Source organism: Callospermophilus lateralis, chromosome 6 (assembly GCF_048772815.1).
Source record: "Callospermophilus lateralis isolate mCalLat2 chromosome 6, mCalLat2.hap1, whole genome shotgun sequence".
NCBI lineage: Eukaryota > Metazoa > Chordata > Mammalia > Rodentia > Sciuridae > Callospermophilus > Callospermophilus lateralis.
Window position 1 is genome coordinate 40,820,093 of NC_135310.1, and position 17,893 is coordinate 40,837,985.

The 17,893-nt window shown below is 39.3% G+C and overlaps 1 pseudogene; it reads left to right on the forward strand.

Annotated features, from left to right (window-relative positions):
* The first annotated feature begins 3,359 nt into the window (after positions 1-3,359).
* On the forward strand, positions 3,360-8,429 carry LOC143401832 (uncharacterized; annotated as a pseudogene).
* The last annotated feature ends 9,464 nt before the right edge of the window (positions 8,430-17,893 follow it).

Here is a 17,893-nt window from a genome sequence, read left to right on the forward strand (position 1 = left end):
ACTGGGAAAATATTTAAGTTTTTGACAAACAATACTTCTTTTAACAAAGATAACATAAAACTAACAGTATAACACTACAAGAGAACATCAGTGACAAGTCTTTTGTCAATCCAAGTGATATGTACAGTTAGTCACTGCACAGGATAGTTGGAAATTCCCCCAAATCTCACAATTTTAAGGCTTTCCTAAATTTGACAGTATTCCAAAAATTTTACGACCATCCATTATGATTCTTGTAAAGCTGATAGAAACTTTTATATGCTATCAACAATAACAAATTTGAATCAGCTGCACCCGAGGAAAAACTGAATTAATTTTTTTTTTTTGTCATATGGAGACACGATTGAACATTGTAACTAGTAGATGGAGTGTGTCAGATGATAAAAGTATTCTGAGCATTACAATAGTTTCTTGTGATTTTTGTAATATTTGTCTGATGTTAAAAGATTTTGATTTGTTGTGAGACTTTTTTTTCTCCTTCAAAATACATTTTCATTTTTTAAAAATATTTAACTTTGGATTCTTTTACTTTGATAGGGGCTTTAAAAACTATGTAGCTCCCATCTGTACACATATGAATCCATTCTATTCCAACTCCTTTTAATGGTGATCTTCTTCTCATGCTCTTCCTCCAACTCCTTTTAGTTCCTGCTAATGTCTGGTTATTTAACTTTCTGGTCTTATCTACATTCAGCCATTTACCTTGTATCTCTATTAAAAAGGAGTTTTTCATATTCCAAGCAGCTTTTTATTTTTATTTTATCTATTTATTTATTTATTTATTTTACTACTAGGCTTCTGTTTTTGTTGTGCTCTCTCTTTCTCTCTTTACTTTTAATGCCTTTTCCAATCTTTTGGTATTGCCTTTCTGATTTCTACTTAGATGGATCTTCAAGACACAGTTCATACATGTTCTAAGAAAAGGGCTCTGAATTCTCCTTTAAACCTCCATGTTACTTCAAGCCGGCCAAGAATAATTTCTCCATCATTTACAAAAACATATCTTTATTTCTTTTGTGACATATTTCTATGTACATATTATATATATTTATGCATCCATTATTTCTCTTCTTGGTCTCTTAACTTGCTGATGAAGGCCTAAACCCTACCCACCTTTTGTCCCTTATAGTACCTAGCACAGTTCATTATACGTCATAGGCAACCCATAAAAATGTGTGAATTAAATTAAAGGATACATGAAAGTTGTTTTACCTGATGGCCACAGCATGGTTTTCTCTGCTTATTTATTTGAATTCTTAATGTATTGGTCTTATATTTCAAATAAAATCTGTAGCAATCAAAGACTCCCAGAAAAAAAGAAAAAGGTTGTTTTCTTGCTTGTTTATAAAAATTGTGGTTCTCTCTCAATATAGACAGTACCCCAAGAATGAAATTCCCAGAGAGGGCTGGCACTTGAGTTTCTGTTTGCTGGAAGTATTCCCAGAATCTGGGGATATTCTTCCTTATATCCTAAAGGAAGATCTAGGTGGTATAGGATAGCATCCTTTGTACCTATCCAGAGGTATTGATGGCTTGGATCAGAGTATAGCAGTAGGGGTGAGGAGAAACTCTCAATCTGTAAATACATTTTGAAGTTGAAATTTATAGCACTGAATTAACATTTTCTGATGAATCATATTTGGGACATGAGAAGAGTAGAAGAGGCAAAGTTGACATCATGATTTTTTGGCTTCTGCAAATTGGTAGAATGAATGTTACATCAATGAAGACAAGGAAAATGTCAAAAAGCTCATCTGGGGATAAATGTTAAAAGCTATGTTTTGTGCTACTGAGAGCCATAGCCAAGTAGGAATGATGCATGGCATTTTTGGTTGAAAGGTGACCCCAGCAAGCCATTGAGATGATAATGATTATGTTAAGATGTGCATTCAGTTGGAGATTAGACCCCTGCTGTCTGCCTAGGCCTGCTACTTTGGAGCTCTCTCCAGGACTCCCAGAGAGTTCCCATTGGTTGGGGAAGTGCGGTAGGAGGGAATTCCGGAGGAGGGAGTTCCTGTTGGTGTAGTGTGTCCTGGGAGAAAGCGTGCCTGGAATTCGCGGGAGTTTTGGAAATAAAGTTTGTTCCTGCTTCAGTGGCTCGTGATTTGTGTCCAGCCAGACTGCGGCATAGTGCTTATTGGGAAATATTTATTACACAGTGAAATAATATAGTGTTCTGGAATTCTTCAAGTTGTCATTAAGTTTGTAGATGAGATACTGGTTAAATAATCTAGGTTGACAGTTTACACAGTCAAGAAAAAAAAAAAAATCCAGTGATTGAACAATGGGACATTCTGGACATTTAGAACATGGAAATATAAAAAGTAACTAGCAAATGAGATTGTTAAAAAAAAATACATGAAGGTAGGATTAAGATCAGTTCAGTGTGATATCCTAAAAGCCAAATGAAAACAATGTTTCAATAGGAATGAGGGGCAAATGATTTCCACTGCTAATGGTAGGACAAGTAAGATGAAGACTGAGTAATGGCCACTGGGTTCAGCTAAATGGAAGTTCTGCTAACTTTGAGCAAAGCAATGTTCATTGTATGTTGAGGGTAAAGTTTGTTTGCTGTGAATTAAAGAGACAGTGGTGAAAAGAGCAAGTGCATAAATTCTCTTGTAATGGTCACTTTGAATTAGCAACTTGATTGGATTAAGATATGTCAAAGATTATGAGGCTTCTGGGTGTGTCAGTGAGGTTGTGTTTAGGATGATTGGCATGTGGGATAGCAAACTGAAGTGGGCAGCACCATCCAATAGGTTGGAAACTTGGATGGAATAAAAGTTGGAAGAACAAGAAGGCTGCAGCAGATGCAAACTCAACATGTTCTTGATTGCTGCTGTTATTGCCTGAAGACATTAAAATCTTGCTCCTTCACTCTTCCAGAGAGACTCTGCCAGTGATTCTTCAGGGAGTTTCCAGAAGCCTTCAGTCTCAGACTGGGGTCGGAGAGTTGATCCCTCTTGTTCTGAGGCTTTAGCATCTTAGATTGTGCAGCCACTGGTTTCTCCAGCTTTCCACCCTGCAGACAGCCATTGTGAACTATCCAGCTTCTGGTTGCAGAAGATAATCTATTATATCTCCTTTTTATAATCTTACCTCTTATTGGTTCTGTTTTTCTAGAGAACCCTGACTACTACAGAAATTGGTACCTGGAGTCGTTCTGGAGAAACAGAATTTTAAGGATGAATTTCCTTAGTTTGTTTTGTGGTTTTTGGAGTTGGCTGTCCAAATGGTTAGGCCTAAAGTTGCTAAGTCTATCCTACTGTTACTATGGAGAACACTGGTAATCTATGGTGTGAACTTTAAACTTTTTAAAACTTTATAAAGTGAATACATTTGATGATGCTCCCAGTATGGCACTTGTAAAAATCAAGGAGTTTAATGACTCTATACATGATACTTTTGAATACTTCTGGAAGTCTAAGAAATACGACGATATTGGTTGGTTGCTTCTGGCTTCCATAGACAAAGTAACAAAGGAGAAGGATGAGCTCAGAAATTTAGTTTCTCAGCTGCAGACGCTCATAACTGATCTGAAAGCTGATCAGTATGTTGTGAAGGAGAATATTCTCTCTTTTAGTCATAGGGCTGAGGTTGCTGAAAACCAAACACAAACCCTCATCTTGCAATTGACTGAATTAGGATGCAAGCTTAGCTCTCAGTCTCAAAAGGTATCTGCGGTTAAAGGGAGGCCGCTGCTTGGAAAAGAATGGGATCCTTTTAATTGGGATGGTGGTGTATGGGAGGAGACTGAGGGGGCTGGGGACATTAAACTCCTACATTATGATGCATTTATTTTGCCAGAAGTTGTTGAGTCCTCACCCTTATCTATGGCTGATGCATTCCTACCCCCATTCTCTGTCACATTGGCTTCTCCACCTCCGTTGGAGGAAACTAATCCTGCTTTGGCTGTGGAAATAGCACTGACATTTCATGATTTATTGATCAGCATTAAAATGTTGGTACTACACAGGACCCACCCTTACTACCCATTTTTGCTTCTATGCCTATAACTAGATCCAAGTCTAAGCAGGCTCCTAGAGATGAGATAGAGTATGATCCACAAGGAAATACACTACACTCCAAAGGAACTTCTTGAGTATTCTAATTTATATAAGCAGAGGTTTGGGGAACATGTTTGGGGATGGATTTTAAGGATGTGGGATAATGGTGGAAAGAATATAAAATTAGATCAGGCTGAATTTATTGATATGGGCCCATTAAACAGATTCTAGATATAATAGAGTAGTTTGCAGTGATAAAATATTAAGGTACTAATAGCTTGTTTGGATGGTTGGCTCAAGAATGTGTCCAAAGGTGGCCTAGGGTGAGTGAGCTGGAAATGCCTGATCTCCTTTGGTTTACTAGGATGAAGGAATTCAGAGGCTCAGAGATATTGGAATGCTGGAGTAGATCTGTGGCATCTGACCTTCTCCATTCTGGGAGGATCCAGAAGATGGATCCTTCACCAAAACTATAAGAAACAAATTTATGATGGGAGGATCAGCATCCTTGAGGAACTTTGTCATTGCTCTTCTCTATGCCAGACCTTACCATGCAAACTACAATCAATCCCTTGGGAGACTTAAATGCAATGGGAATGATTGGAACCCAGGGAGAAAGGAGCCAAGAGGCAGCACTCAATCCCCAAAGAGAGGGTAGTCATAGTTACCATAATGGACAGCAAAGGGGAAGAAATGAACATGTTCTGACTCATGTAGATCTCTGGTGCTGGCTAATCAATCACAGTCTTTCTAGAAGCCAAATAGATGGGAAACCCACAAAATACTTTCTTATATAAGCAGAAAATTCGAGGGTAAATGTGCAAAAGTCTGCCTTAGATCATAACAGTAGAGAACCATGGCCCCTCAACCACTTCCCAGATTTGAGTCAGTTTACAGATCCAGAACCCCTTGAATGAAGGGGTGGCTTTGTTCCCTGGTGGAAGGACCCTCATACAGTACCAAAAAGCTTTACTGTTAATCTTTCTCTCATTCTTCTTCAAAGGGACCTAAGGCCTTCTATCAGGGTAACTGTGCATTGGGTAAAAGGCAATGATCAGAACTTTTGGGGGGACTACCAGACACAGGCTTTAAATTGACATTGATTCTGAGAGACACAAAATGTCATTGTGGCCCACTAGTAAAAGTAGGGGCTTATGGAGGTGATCAATGGAGTTTGGGCCAAGTTCTGACTCATAGTGGTTCCAGCGGCTCCCCAAACTCATCCTGTGGTTATTTCCCCAGTCCTAGAATGTATAATCAGGATAAATATACTCAGCACTTGGCAAAACTCCCACTTTGGTTCTCTAGCCCATAGAGTGAGGGCTATTATTGACCAAATAGAAGCCTCTGGAGTTGACTATACCTGGGAAAATGGTAAATCAAAAGCAATACTGCATTCCTGGACGAATTGCAGAGATTAGTGCCACCATCAAGGACTTGAAGGATACAGGGGTGGTGATTCCCAGAACATCCCCCTATTAATTAACTCTCCTATTTGGCCTGTGCAGAAGACAGTTGGGTCTTGAAGCATAATGGTTATGATAATAAGCTGAATCAGGTGGTGATTCCAATTGCAATTGCTGCACCAGATGTGGTTTCTTTACTTGAGCAGATTAATTCTTCTGATAACTGGTATGCAGCTATTGATCTGCAAATGCTTTTTTTTCTCCATCCCTGTCCATAAGTATCACCAGAAGCAATTTTCTTTCAGCTGGCAAGGCCAGCAATATACCTTCACTGTCCTTCCTCAGGGGTTTGTCAATTCTCCATCCCTGTGTCACAACTTAGTTCACAGAGATCTTGATCACCTTTCTCCTCCACAAGGTATTACACTGGTCCATTAATTTGATGACAGTATGTTTATTGGACCAACTGAACAAGAGGCAGCAACCACCCTGGACTTGCTAGTGGAGCATTTGTGATGGGAAATAAATACCACTAAAATTCAAGGGCCTTCAACTTCAGGAAAGTTTTTAGAAGTCCAGTTGTGTGGAGCCTGCTGAGATATCCCTTCTAAGGTAATGGATAAGTTGTTGCATCTGGCCTTTCCTAAAATCAACAAAGAAGCACAATGCTTGGTGGGCCCATTTGGATTTTGGAGCCGGCACATTCCTCATTTGGATGTTACTTCTGCTCATCTACTGAGTGACTAGAAAAGCTTCTTGTTTTGCGTGGTGTCCAGAACACGAGAAGACTCTGCAACAGGTTCAGGCTGCTGTGCAGGTTGCTCTGCCATTTGGGCCACATGATCCAGCAGAACCAGTAGTGCTTGAGATGTCAGTGGTAGATAGGGATGCTGTCTGGAGCCCTTGGAAGGCTCCCATAGGTCAATCACAGAGAAGGACATTGGGATTTTGAAGCGAGGCCCTGCCATCATCTTCAGACAACTACTGTCCCTTTGAGAAAGTGTCTACTGCTGCTGGGCCTTAGTGAAAATTGAAAGCTTGACCATGGGTCACCAAGTTACTATGCTACCTGAACTTCCCATCATGAACTGGGTGCTAACTGACCCACCAATCCATAAAGTTGGACTTGCGCAGCAGCACTCTATCATCAAATGGAAGTGGTTCATATGTGATGGGGCCTTGGCAGGACCTGAAGGCAGAAATAGGTTGCCTGAAGAATTGGCCCAAATGCCCATGGTTCCTACTCCTGTTACAATACCTACTGTCCTTCAGCATGAACCTATGGCTTCCTGGGGTATACCTTATGGTCAATTAACAGAGGAAGAGAAAACTAAGGCCTGGTTTGCAGATGGTTCTGCACAATACATGAAAGTGGACAGCTATAGCACTCTGCCTTTTCTGGAAGAACCCTGAAGGAGAGTGGTGAAGGGAAATCTTTACAATGGGCAGAACTTTGGGCAGTGCATCTGGTTGTGCATTTTACCTGGGAGGAAAATGGCCATACTTGTGACTGTATACTAATTCATGGGCTATGGCCAATGGTTTGGCTGACTGGCCAGGGACCTGAAAAGAACATAATTAGAAAATTGGTGACAAGGACATCTGGGAAAGAGGTATATGGATAGACCTATCTGAATGGGCAAAGGATTTTTGAAGATATTTATATCTCAGGTAATTGCTTACCAAAAGGTGAACTCAGCAGAGGACTTTAATAATCAAGTAGATAGGATGACTTGATGTGTGGATAGAAGTCAGTCTCTTTCCCCAGCTACTCCTGCCCAATGGGCTCATGAACAAAGTGGTCATGATGGCAGGAATGGTAGTTGTGGATGGGCTCAACAGCATGGACTTCCACTCACCAAGGGTAATCTAGCTAAGGTCACTGTTGAGTGCCAAATTTGCCAGTGGCAGAGACCAACCCTAAGCCCCTCATGTGGCATTATTCACTGGGGAGATCAGCCTGCAGCCTGGTGGCAAGCTGATTATATTGGACCATTTCCATCATGGAAGGTGCAGAGGTTTGTCTTTACCTGAACAGATACTTATTCTGGGTATGGATTTGCCTTTCCTGCACATAATGCTTCAGACAATGTCACCATTCATGCACTTACAGAATGCTGTATCCATCATCATGTTATTCCATACAGCATTGCTTCTGGCCAAGGAACACCACAGCCAAAGAATTGAGGCAGTGGGATCATGCTTATGGGCTTCATTGGTCTTAGTGTGTTCACCAGCATCCTGAAGCAGCTGGTTTGCTATAGAACGATAAAATGGACTTTTGAAGATGCAGTTACAGAGCCAGCTAGGTGGCAATACCTTCCAGGGTTGGGGCAAGGTTCTTCAGAAGGCTGTCTTTACTCTAAATTAGCATCCACTATATGTGTTACTTTCTCTCCTATTGCTAGAATTCATGACTCCAGGAATCTAGGGGTGGAAACAGGAGTAGTACCACTTACCAATACCCCCAGTTACTCACTAGAAGTTTTTACTTCCTGTCCCTGAAACCTTATGCTTTGCTCACCTAGGCGTCTTAGTTTCAGAGGAGGAATTCTTCTGCCATGAGGTATAACAATGGTTTTATTAAACTGGAAGTTAAGACTTTCCCCTGTTCACTTTGGTCTTCTCATATCTCTAAGTCAACAGGCTAAGAAGGGAGTTATGGTGCTGTGGGCGTGACTGATTCAGATTACTAAGGAAATATTGGACTATTATTCCACAATGGAAGTAAGAAAGCATACTCTTGGGGTGCAGGAGATCCCTAAGAGTGTCTCTTGGTATTACCCTGTCCTGTTATTATAATTGATGGGAAACTACAGCAACCCAATCCAGGCAGGATGATTAATGTCTCAGACTCTTCAAGAATGAAGGTGTGGGACACACCTCCAGCCAAAGAGCCAAGACCTGCTGAGGTGCTTGTTGAAGGTAGAGGAAATACAGAATGGTAGCAGAAAGAGGTAGTCAAAAATACCAACTATGGCCATGTGACCAGTTATAGAAACGAGCATTGTGATTGCCATTAATATTTCTTCCCTATTCTGTTAAGAATATGTTTATGCATATTTACACATGCATTAAGAAGACATGTTTGTTACCCTCCTGTTATTCATCATTCATCAAACTGACTTAATATCAGTACTTTAAGTGATATTTTTGTTTTCCCTTCTATTCTGGAGGAAGAATTAATATATTTTCACTTGTATGAAGAATAGTTCTGTTGTGTTAGGTAGAAAGAATTATGGCCTTGTTATTGTTTTTATTTGAAGATTAAATATATAAAGAGTCATGTTTGGATATCAAGTTGACAAGGTGTGGACTTCTAATGGTTAATTTGAATTGTCAACTTGATTGGATTAAGAGATGCCAAAGATTAAGAGGCTTCTGAGTGTGTCAGTGAGGGTGTTTCTAGGAATGACTGGCATGTGGTATAGCAAGATGAATTGAAGTGGAGGCCTTCCCTAAGTGTGGGCAGCATCATCCAATAGATTGAAGGCTTGGATGGAATACAAGTTGAAAGAGCAAGGGAACAGATGCAGATGCAAGCTCAATCCTTCTTGAACATGTTCTTGATTGCTGCTGTGATCACCTTAGAACATCAGACTCTCGCTCCTTCACTGTTCCAAAGAGGACTCTGCCAGTGATTCTCCAGGGAGTTTCCAGAAGCCTTCAGTCTCAGACTGGTATAGCACATTTGATCCCCCTTGGATTGTGCAGCTACTGGTTCCTCCACTCTCAGCCTACAGATGACCACTGTGGACTATCCAGCTTCTGGTTGTATAAGCTAATCTAATCAATCCTCTTTTTATAATCATCCATCCTGTTGGGTCTACTCTTCTAGAGAACCCTGACTAATATGTCTCTCAAGGACTTTTTCTCCAAAGGGGAGGAATAAAATCAATCATTAAGTAGAGGGAAAAGTAGGGAAAAGAGAACAATAATTATGTAAATAAAAGGTATAATGTTTATATATTAATGAACATAATATAGCAGAGAAGGGAAGGATGATGCACAAGATAAGAGAGTGATTTGTTGATGCTGAAGTAAAAACTATATAATTATATTTGAATAAATAATATGGCTATTGCCACAAGAACACATATAGACCCTTTTCTTACTGTGGCTTTCTCTGGAAGTATCCCTAATGCAAGGGCTAAAGTGTGGGTGGTTTATTTGGAAGATGATTTCATCAAACAGAAGTGGAGAGAGCAGGGTATGGATTACAGAGAAGGAAAGAAGCTGGTAAATATGTGGTTAAAAGCTGTGAGCTCTGGCTATTAATCAATTTATTTCCTCTTGTCTCCAAATCCAGCCTTTATTAATTGCCTTGCCTTAAGGAATTGGGACCTTTAAGTAGTATATTAAGTTTTGCAGTAGCGAGTACTCAAGGGACCTGGAAGAAAAAGGAAGGTTCTCTTGCTGATTATACTGTGCTCCTATCATTATGTTCCTGTAGCAACACATTTCCTTTTTCTTACCTCTTGGTGGACAACAACATAGCCTGGCTTCTTGTGGATAGTAGCTGCTGATATAACTCTCAAATGGCTTCCTGGTGAAGTGACATTGTTAAAGAGAGGGGTGCCCCTGTAGAGTCTCCATGACTGGTTTCTCCCAGTATGCCACCATCAGGTGGCTTTGTGGAGGAGAGCCTGGGTGGGGGGTACATTATTCTCTTGGATGGTTTCTATGATTCCCTGCAGGGAAGTTTTACAGTCAGTTCTGAAACATGACAACTGCAGCTTCCTTAGGCCTTCAGAAATGAGTTCTGCAGTGAATTCTGTTCATGTGGTGTGAACTTCTTGGCCATCTAGTGAGCCAGTCATGCCCTCTCCAAAGAGGTCTGTGCATCAAACTTGGGAAGAGGTGGCCTCTTCTTCCTTCTTTATTTCTAAAAATAGTGGCTACCTCCCATATCTGCTATATTTCCTATAACATACCCAATCTGTCACTATTCAAGCCACTGTTACCTTTTTTTTGTGGGGGGGGGGGTTGGGGGTACTGTGATTGAACTCAGGGGCACTTAGCCACTGAGCCACATCCTCATCCCTATTTTGTATTTTATTTAGAGACAGGGTCTCACTGAGTTGCTTAGCACTTCACTTTTGCTGAGGCTGGCTTTGATCTTGGAGATCCTCCTGCCTCAGCCTCCCGATGCTGGGATTACAGGCACGCACCACTGTGCCCGGCTCTGTTAACATTTTATACTGAATGTTGCCTGTCCATTTTACTGTGTGATTTATGTCTCCTGATTGGACCCAGACTCATCCTAATTCTCTAGGTTATTTTCATGTGGAACCACAGTAAAGGTCATTTATCCTGGATGAAGTTCAAACAGTTTGGTAAAGTTCAGTATTTGATAATATGAACTTTCAGATAATCATAATTGAAACAAAATAATTAAATATGATGAAGAAACCCTACAAAAATGGTACAGACGACATCTTATTCAATGTTGAAATTTCCATAGCTTTTCCCTTGAAATTAAAACACAAAAATGTTCACTATCAAAATTTCTATTCAATATTATAATAAAGTTTATTTTAAAAGTTAGTAAAATACATTCTTATTGAAAAAATTAATAAGATCATTACATTGCAGAAGATATGGTTGTATGAATAGAAAAATCATAATATATAAATAGATTAATAATCAAATTGAGCAGCAATTATGAGTATTGATCATGTATAAATTGAACATAATCCCAGCTAATAAATAAGTGGGTGTTATGATTTAGATACGGAGTCCCCTCAAAGCTCACATGTGAGACAATGCAAGAAGGTTCAGAAAAGAAATGATTGGGTTGTGAGAGTCTTAACTCAATCAGTGATTAATACTCTGATAGGAATTAACTGAGTGGGTAATTGAAGTTATAGGGTGTATCTAGAGGAGGTGGGAATTGGGGGCGTGGCTTTGGGGTGTACATTTGTGTCTGGCAAGTGGAGATGTCTCTCTCTCTGCTTTCTGATCACCATATGAGCTGCTTCCCTCTGCCATGCTCTTTTGCTGTGATATTCTGTTTCATCTTGAGCCCCAAAGAATGGAGCCAACTGTTTATGAGCAGAGACCTCTGAAAACATGAGACCCCAAATAAACTGTTCCTCCTCTATAATTGTTCTGGTTGGGTCCTTTAGTCATAGCAGTGAAAAAACTGACTAAACAGTGGGTTTTGTTTTTATCTTTTCTTAGGAACTGATACGCTGCCTTTAAATTTTATATGAAAATGGAAAGGACCTTGGTTAGCTTAGGTACCTTACATTAACAACAGAGCTATAAAATACATACTATCAAATATCAAGTTGTATTGCAAATCTGTGACATTTAGAATAATATAGAATTGTTACAAGGATACACAAATCGACCAATGGAGGAGATGAAAGAGTCTCAACAGACCCACACAAAAATAGTCACCAGGGGCTGGGGCTGGGGCTGTGACTTAGCAGTGGCACACTTGCCTGGCATGTGTGAAGCACTGGGTTCGATTCTCAGCACCACATATGAATAAATAAAATAAAGGTGTATCACCAACTAAAAAAAATTTAAAATATAGTCACCAGATTTTTTTTTAAAAAATTGCAAACCAAAATTAGTAGGGAAAGGCATTTTCAATACTTTGAATGGTATCAATTGAATATTAATTTGAAAAAAATATTCTAACTCCTTCCTCACAATAGACAGCAAAAAACAAATTCAAAATGCTTCATAAATGTTAAAGGAAAATAAAGGAAGCTGTGGAGGAAAATTTAAGACAGTATTTTTAAGATATTGGGTCAGATTAAAAGTTAACTATCATGAAAGGGAAGGTTGATAAAATTGGACTTCATTTAAATTAGGAATTTTTTCATCACAAGACAGTATGTATAGGACAAGAAGACAGACTGGGGCAAGATATTTTCCAAGATAAAAGTTCAATAAAAATGAAGAAAAGACTTCACAAATATATCCAAATTGCCATTATGCTCATGGAAATGGACCCACATAACACTAGTCATCAGGAAAATGCTAAAACAACCATAATAAGACACAACACCATATCCACCACAATGGCTATAATAAATAGAATTTATGGACAATCATAGCTGCTGGGAGGATGTGGAGCACCTTTGCTGACTGGAGGATAAATGAGTACAAAAGTTGAAAACCATTTGTCAGCATCTTTTAAAGAGACAGATAGATGAAAAGATGGATAGATACTGCCAAAAAGTTTTTGAAAAAACTTATTTACATTTATGTATATATATATATATCTCCAATTTTTGTCAGTCTGTGTATCTATCGATCATATTCTATTATCTATCATCTATCATCCATCTATAATCTATTTTCAATAACTGAGCAATCAACTCCTCAAAATGTATCCACAAACGTCAGTTTGAATCAGGGAATTATCCAAATATCTTCTGTAGAAGAATGGATGAGTATATTGTGGTATATTCACATAATGGTGTCTTAAATAGTAAGAAAAAGAACCCAATGCTACCCCTGGCAACAATCAGAGTAAAACAATGCCCAAATAAAAGAGTCTACACTATGTGATTTTATTTACATGAAGTCTAATCCCAGGCAACCTGAATTTATGCTGATTAGAGATTAGAGCGGTTTACTTAAGGGGATGAGGAAGGGATATGGTAACAGTGTGATATCCTGAGGGAGCCTGTGTGTGCTGACAAAGTACATCTTGATTTAGATGCCTATCACACAGGCATGATCAATGTAAAAATAGTTGAGCTATAGACAATTTGTATGGTTCACGTTAACTATACTTCATTTTAAAATGGTAGAAAGAGAACATTTGCTGAGAATGAGAAGGGAGTAGTAAGATAGAAGCTTTTTGAGACATATGCAATATATTTGAAATGGTTATTGTGGAGCATGAAAAAAAAAGCTAGCCTAAGCAAAGGGGCATTGGAGCTCAGTGCGATTGATGACCATAGGATTTTACAGTAGTCCTATCAATAGCTTTGGTATGAGCCTAGAGAAGGTACGTGCTTGAATCTCAAATAGATTTAATAGAAAAACAATATGGAGTGAATATCAGATATTTGCAAAAAGAGGAATGAAATTCTGGAACTTGGACTTTCACTGGGATAATGAAGATAGAAAGAATATGATGGTCAGTGAGGAAGCATAGCCAAATAACAAGTGATTAGTGTAAATACCAGTGCAGGTGAGCATCTGCACTTGGGAGCAGTCGGTGGGTAGAGGTCTGTAGTTAGAAGGACTCTAACAAAAATTGCATTTCAGCTCTGCAACTGTTTGCTGTTGATATTGTTTCAGGTGAGATCCCCTGAGATGCAGTATCTGAAAAAGATATTGGAGTATAGACCATGTACTGGGGAGAGCTCTGAGAACTAATACCTGAGTGATCGTGAAGGAGGCATGATTATGCAGAGAGAGAAGTGTAACTATGTTAGAATCAAAACTAAAGATTCAGTTTATGTATAGGCAATTGGGGTTGGATGGTCCTTCCACACTGAGATAAGGGGCCTCGGGTATTTGGTTCTGATATTGATTAGTTGTTGGATGTGGGCTTGGGTGATGGGAGGGTGGTGTGATCTTGGATGAGCTGGCTCACCTGAGCCAAAAGGATGTCCCAGGGATGGTCTTAGTCACCAACACTTTCAGGAGCTGGACAAATGACTGTTTCAGTCCTGAGAAAGGAAACCTAGGTGATTCATCTGTGTTTACTGCAGGTAGGTTCCAGGATTGTCCATGGGCTGTATGGCTAAAAAGAAGTTAAAGGTGAAGCATTCTGGGAACCAAGAGGATGGGGGGTGGGATAGGTTATTCACATAGATGTTTACATCATGAAAGATGCCACCAGGGAAAGGCAGAGTCAGGAGGAAGACTGAGAGCTGGGTGGTAGTCTCCTGCCTTTAAGGCGCTTGTGATTCTCCCATATCGCCTTTGCCTTAAATTGGGACGTGGTTAAACACTCTTCACTTTTCTCAGAAGTACAGTTAATGGACCTTGATTTTACCAATTTCAGCTGTAGTTTATTCTCTTTTGAAAAAAATATATTTTTTTCATTCTAGATAGACACAATATTTCCATTTTATTTATTTATTTTTCTGTGGTGCTGAGGATCAAACCCAGGGCCCCACACATGCTAGGCAAGGGCTATATCACTGAGACATAACCCCAGCCCTCTAGTTTATTCTTTTAATTTAATTTGACGGATGCCTAAAAACTGTACATATTTTTGGAGTACCACATCATGTTCAGACACATGTATACACTGTACAACGCACAAATCAGGGTAAACTTACCTATATCCCCAAATATTTATCATTTCTTTATGACAAAAACACTCAAAATCCTTTCTTGTAGTTTTTTTTTTTTTTTTTTTTTTAAAGTAAACAGTACGTTATCTATGGACAATACATTGCATAATAGAACAAAACACCAGAACCTCTTTCTACCATCTGGCTAGAACTTTGTACCTACTAATCAATCTTTCCTAACCTCTTCCTTCTCTCTAGTCTTACTGGCCTCTGGTAACCACCATTCTACTCTCAACATCTGTGACATCGACTCTTTTATATTCCATATGGGAGTGAGATCATGTAGTGCTTGTTTTTTGTGTGTGTGTCTGGCTTACTTCACATCCAAGTTTTCACAAATGACAGGATTTTATCCTTTTTTTTTTTTTTTTTGTAGCTGCACAGTATTCAACTGTGTATACCCATTGCATTTTCTTTCTCCACTCATCAGTGGATGGACACATAATTTGTTTCCCTTTCTCAGTTCCCCTAAAAAGTGCTGCATTGAACAAGGGGATGCACATGTCTCTTTGACGTGCTGATTTTATTTCCTTTGTCTCTAAACCCAGACGTGGAGTTGCTGGATTGTGTAGTAGTTCTAGATTTAATTTTTTGAGGAATCTCTAAACTGCTTCCCATGGTTATACTGATCTAATTCTTAACAACATTATATAAGGATTCCTTTTTCCTACACTCACCAGTACTTGCAATCTTTAGTTTCTTTGATACTCGCCATTCATACTGGGGCAAGGTAATGTATCACTATGGTGTTGATTTGCTTTTCCTTGATAATTCATGACACTAAGCAGCTTTTCATAGACCTGGTGGCCATTTGTATGTTTTGGAGAAATATCTACTTAGGACTATTGCCCATTTTCAGTTGGCTTATTCATTTTTTATTGTTATTAGGTTTTTAGAATTCTTTATATATTATGGATATAAACCCCGGTCAGGTGTTTTTGTAAATATTTTCTTCCATCCTGTAGATTGTTCTTCAATCTACAATGATATCCTTCACTGTGCAGAAGGCTTTAGTTGATGAAGCTTCATTTGTCCATGTTTACTTTTGCTTTTTTTTTTTCATGTAGAAGATCCTTGCCCAGTCCATGTCCTGAAGTGATTGATGTTCATGTTTTCTCCAAGTAGTTTCATAGTTTCGGGTAGAGAAAATCCATCGGTCTGAGAGTAACTGGTGTCTAATCATTTAGTTCTTGAACATATTTTGAGTTGATTTTTGTGTTTGGTGAGAGGTAGGGGTCTTTTTTTCACTCTTCTGCATGTGGATATCCAATTTTCCCTGCACCATTTATTAAAAAAACTTCTCTTTCACCAGCGAACTTTCTGACCACCTTTGTCGAAGATCCACCGGCAGTAGATATATGGGTTTACCTTTAAGCTCTTGTTATGGTTTAGACATGAGTGTCTCTCAAAAGCTCGTGTGAGACAATGCAAGAAAGTTTAGAGGTGAAATGATCAGATTATGAGAACCTTAACCTAATCAGTGCCTTGATCCTCTAGTAGGGATTAGCTGGGTGGTAACTGTAGGCAGGTAGGGTATGGCTGGAGGAGGTGGGTCATTGGGGTTTATATATTGTTCTTGGTGAGTGGAGCTCACTTCCTCTGCTTCCAGGTGCTGTGTCCCAAGCTGGTTGTTCTCTACCACACCCTTCTGCTATGATGTTCTGCCTCACTTAGGCCCAGAGCAATGGAGTTGGTCATCTCTGGACTGAATCTCTGAAGCTATGAGCCCCCAAATAAATTTTTCCTTCACTAATTGTTCTTGTTAGGACTTTTGGGCACAGGAAAAAAAAAAAAAAAAAACAGCTCTCAATTTGGTCTCACTGGTCTGTGTGTCCGTTTTCATCCCAATACTATGCTTTTTAAATTACCGTATCTTTGTAGTGTGTTTTTGAAATTAGGTAATATAATCCTTCCTGCTTTGATGTTTTTGCTCTCACAGCTTTGGCTATTTGATTTTTTTCCCCTTGTGGATCCATATGAACTTCTGGATTTTTTTTTTCTAGTTATGTGAGGAATGCCATTGCTATTTTGCCAGGGATTATATTAAACCTGTAGATCATTTTGGGTTGCTCAGCTCTAGATTTATGCTAAGCTTCGAGGGTCATTTAAACTCTTCCTCATCACTTATCTTCTTGCTAATTGCTGTCCTTTGGGCCATGATCTTCCTGCACCAAGCCCTCAGGTTGTAAACTCCGTGTGAATGAACCATCAAAAAACCTGGCAGCTTAGATTTTTGGATGACTTACTTCTCTACCCCGCTGTATTTCAACACTCATGCTCCCATAGCCAAAAGAATGCAACAATGAGAAAAGCATTCAATTGAAACAATTGATGGCAAATATTGCAAGCCATCTGAAATTGAAAAATATGCTTTCAGTGGTACCAATTAGCAAGATCTTAGATTTTAAAAAAATTTTAAACCTGTAGCTTGATTTAATATAAATAAATGAAAAACCAGGTTTGGTGGCACATTCCTATTATCCCAGTAGCTTGGAAGACTGAGGCAGGAGGATCTCAAGTTTGATGCCAGATGTGACAATTTCAGAAGAACCTATTTCTAAATAAATAAATAAATAAATAAATAAAGTGGGCTGGGATGTAGTTCTGTGGTAGAGCACTCTTAGGTTGAATTCACAGTACTACACACACACAGACACACACACTCACACACACTCACACACACACACACACACAAGGTAGAGGAAAGGTTTTGCTGTATTAGAGTAACTGGAAGCTAGGGATGCTAAATAATTCAAAGTGTGGGAATACTGGGCGCCTATGATATTTGAGAAATTAGGGAGAAAGAATTTGTACGCTGGGGGAACATGGAAGGATCAGGATTTCTCTCTGAAATCACACACTGGGAGGCAGTCTTGGATCATGAGAGGGCACTAATGACAAGAGTATGATCAGAGGGGACAACTGAAATTTCACATTTCTTAAATGGGCAGATGCTAGTCCTGACAACATCTAGGAGGTCTCCCGAGAACCGCTGGAGTGGGAATGGGAGTGAGAGCACTACTCTGGGAGGGGATCCTCAGCCAGCGTTTGGATAGGTTGAAAGGGCTCTGACTGCTGCCAGGACTTCCTTAAGACTGGTGGAGGAGAAAGAGTGTCACGGGGTGTGAGAAGTCTCTCTCCTAAGGAAACAAATTAACTAGTCTCCAAATTCCTCTCAATCTTTCAAGAAGTGAATTCT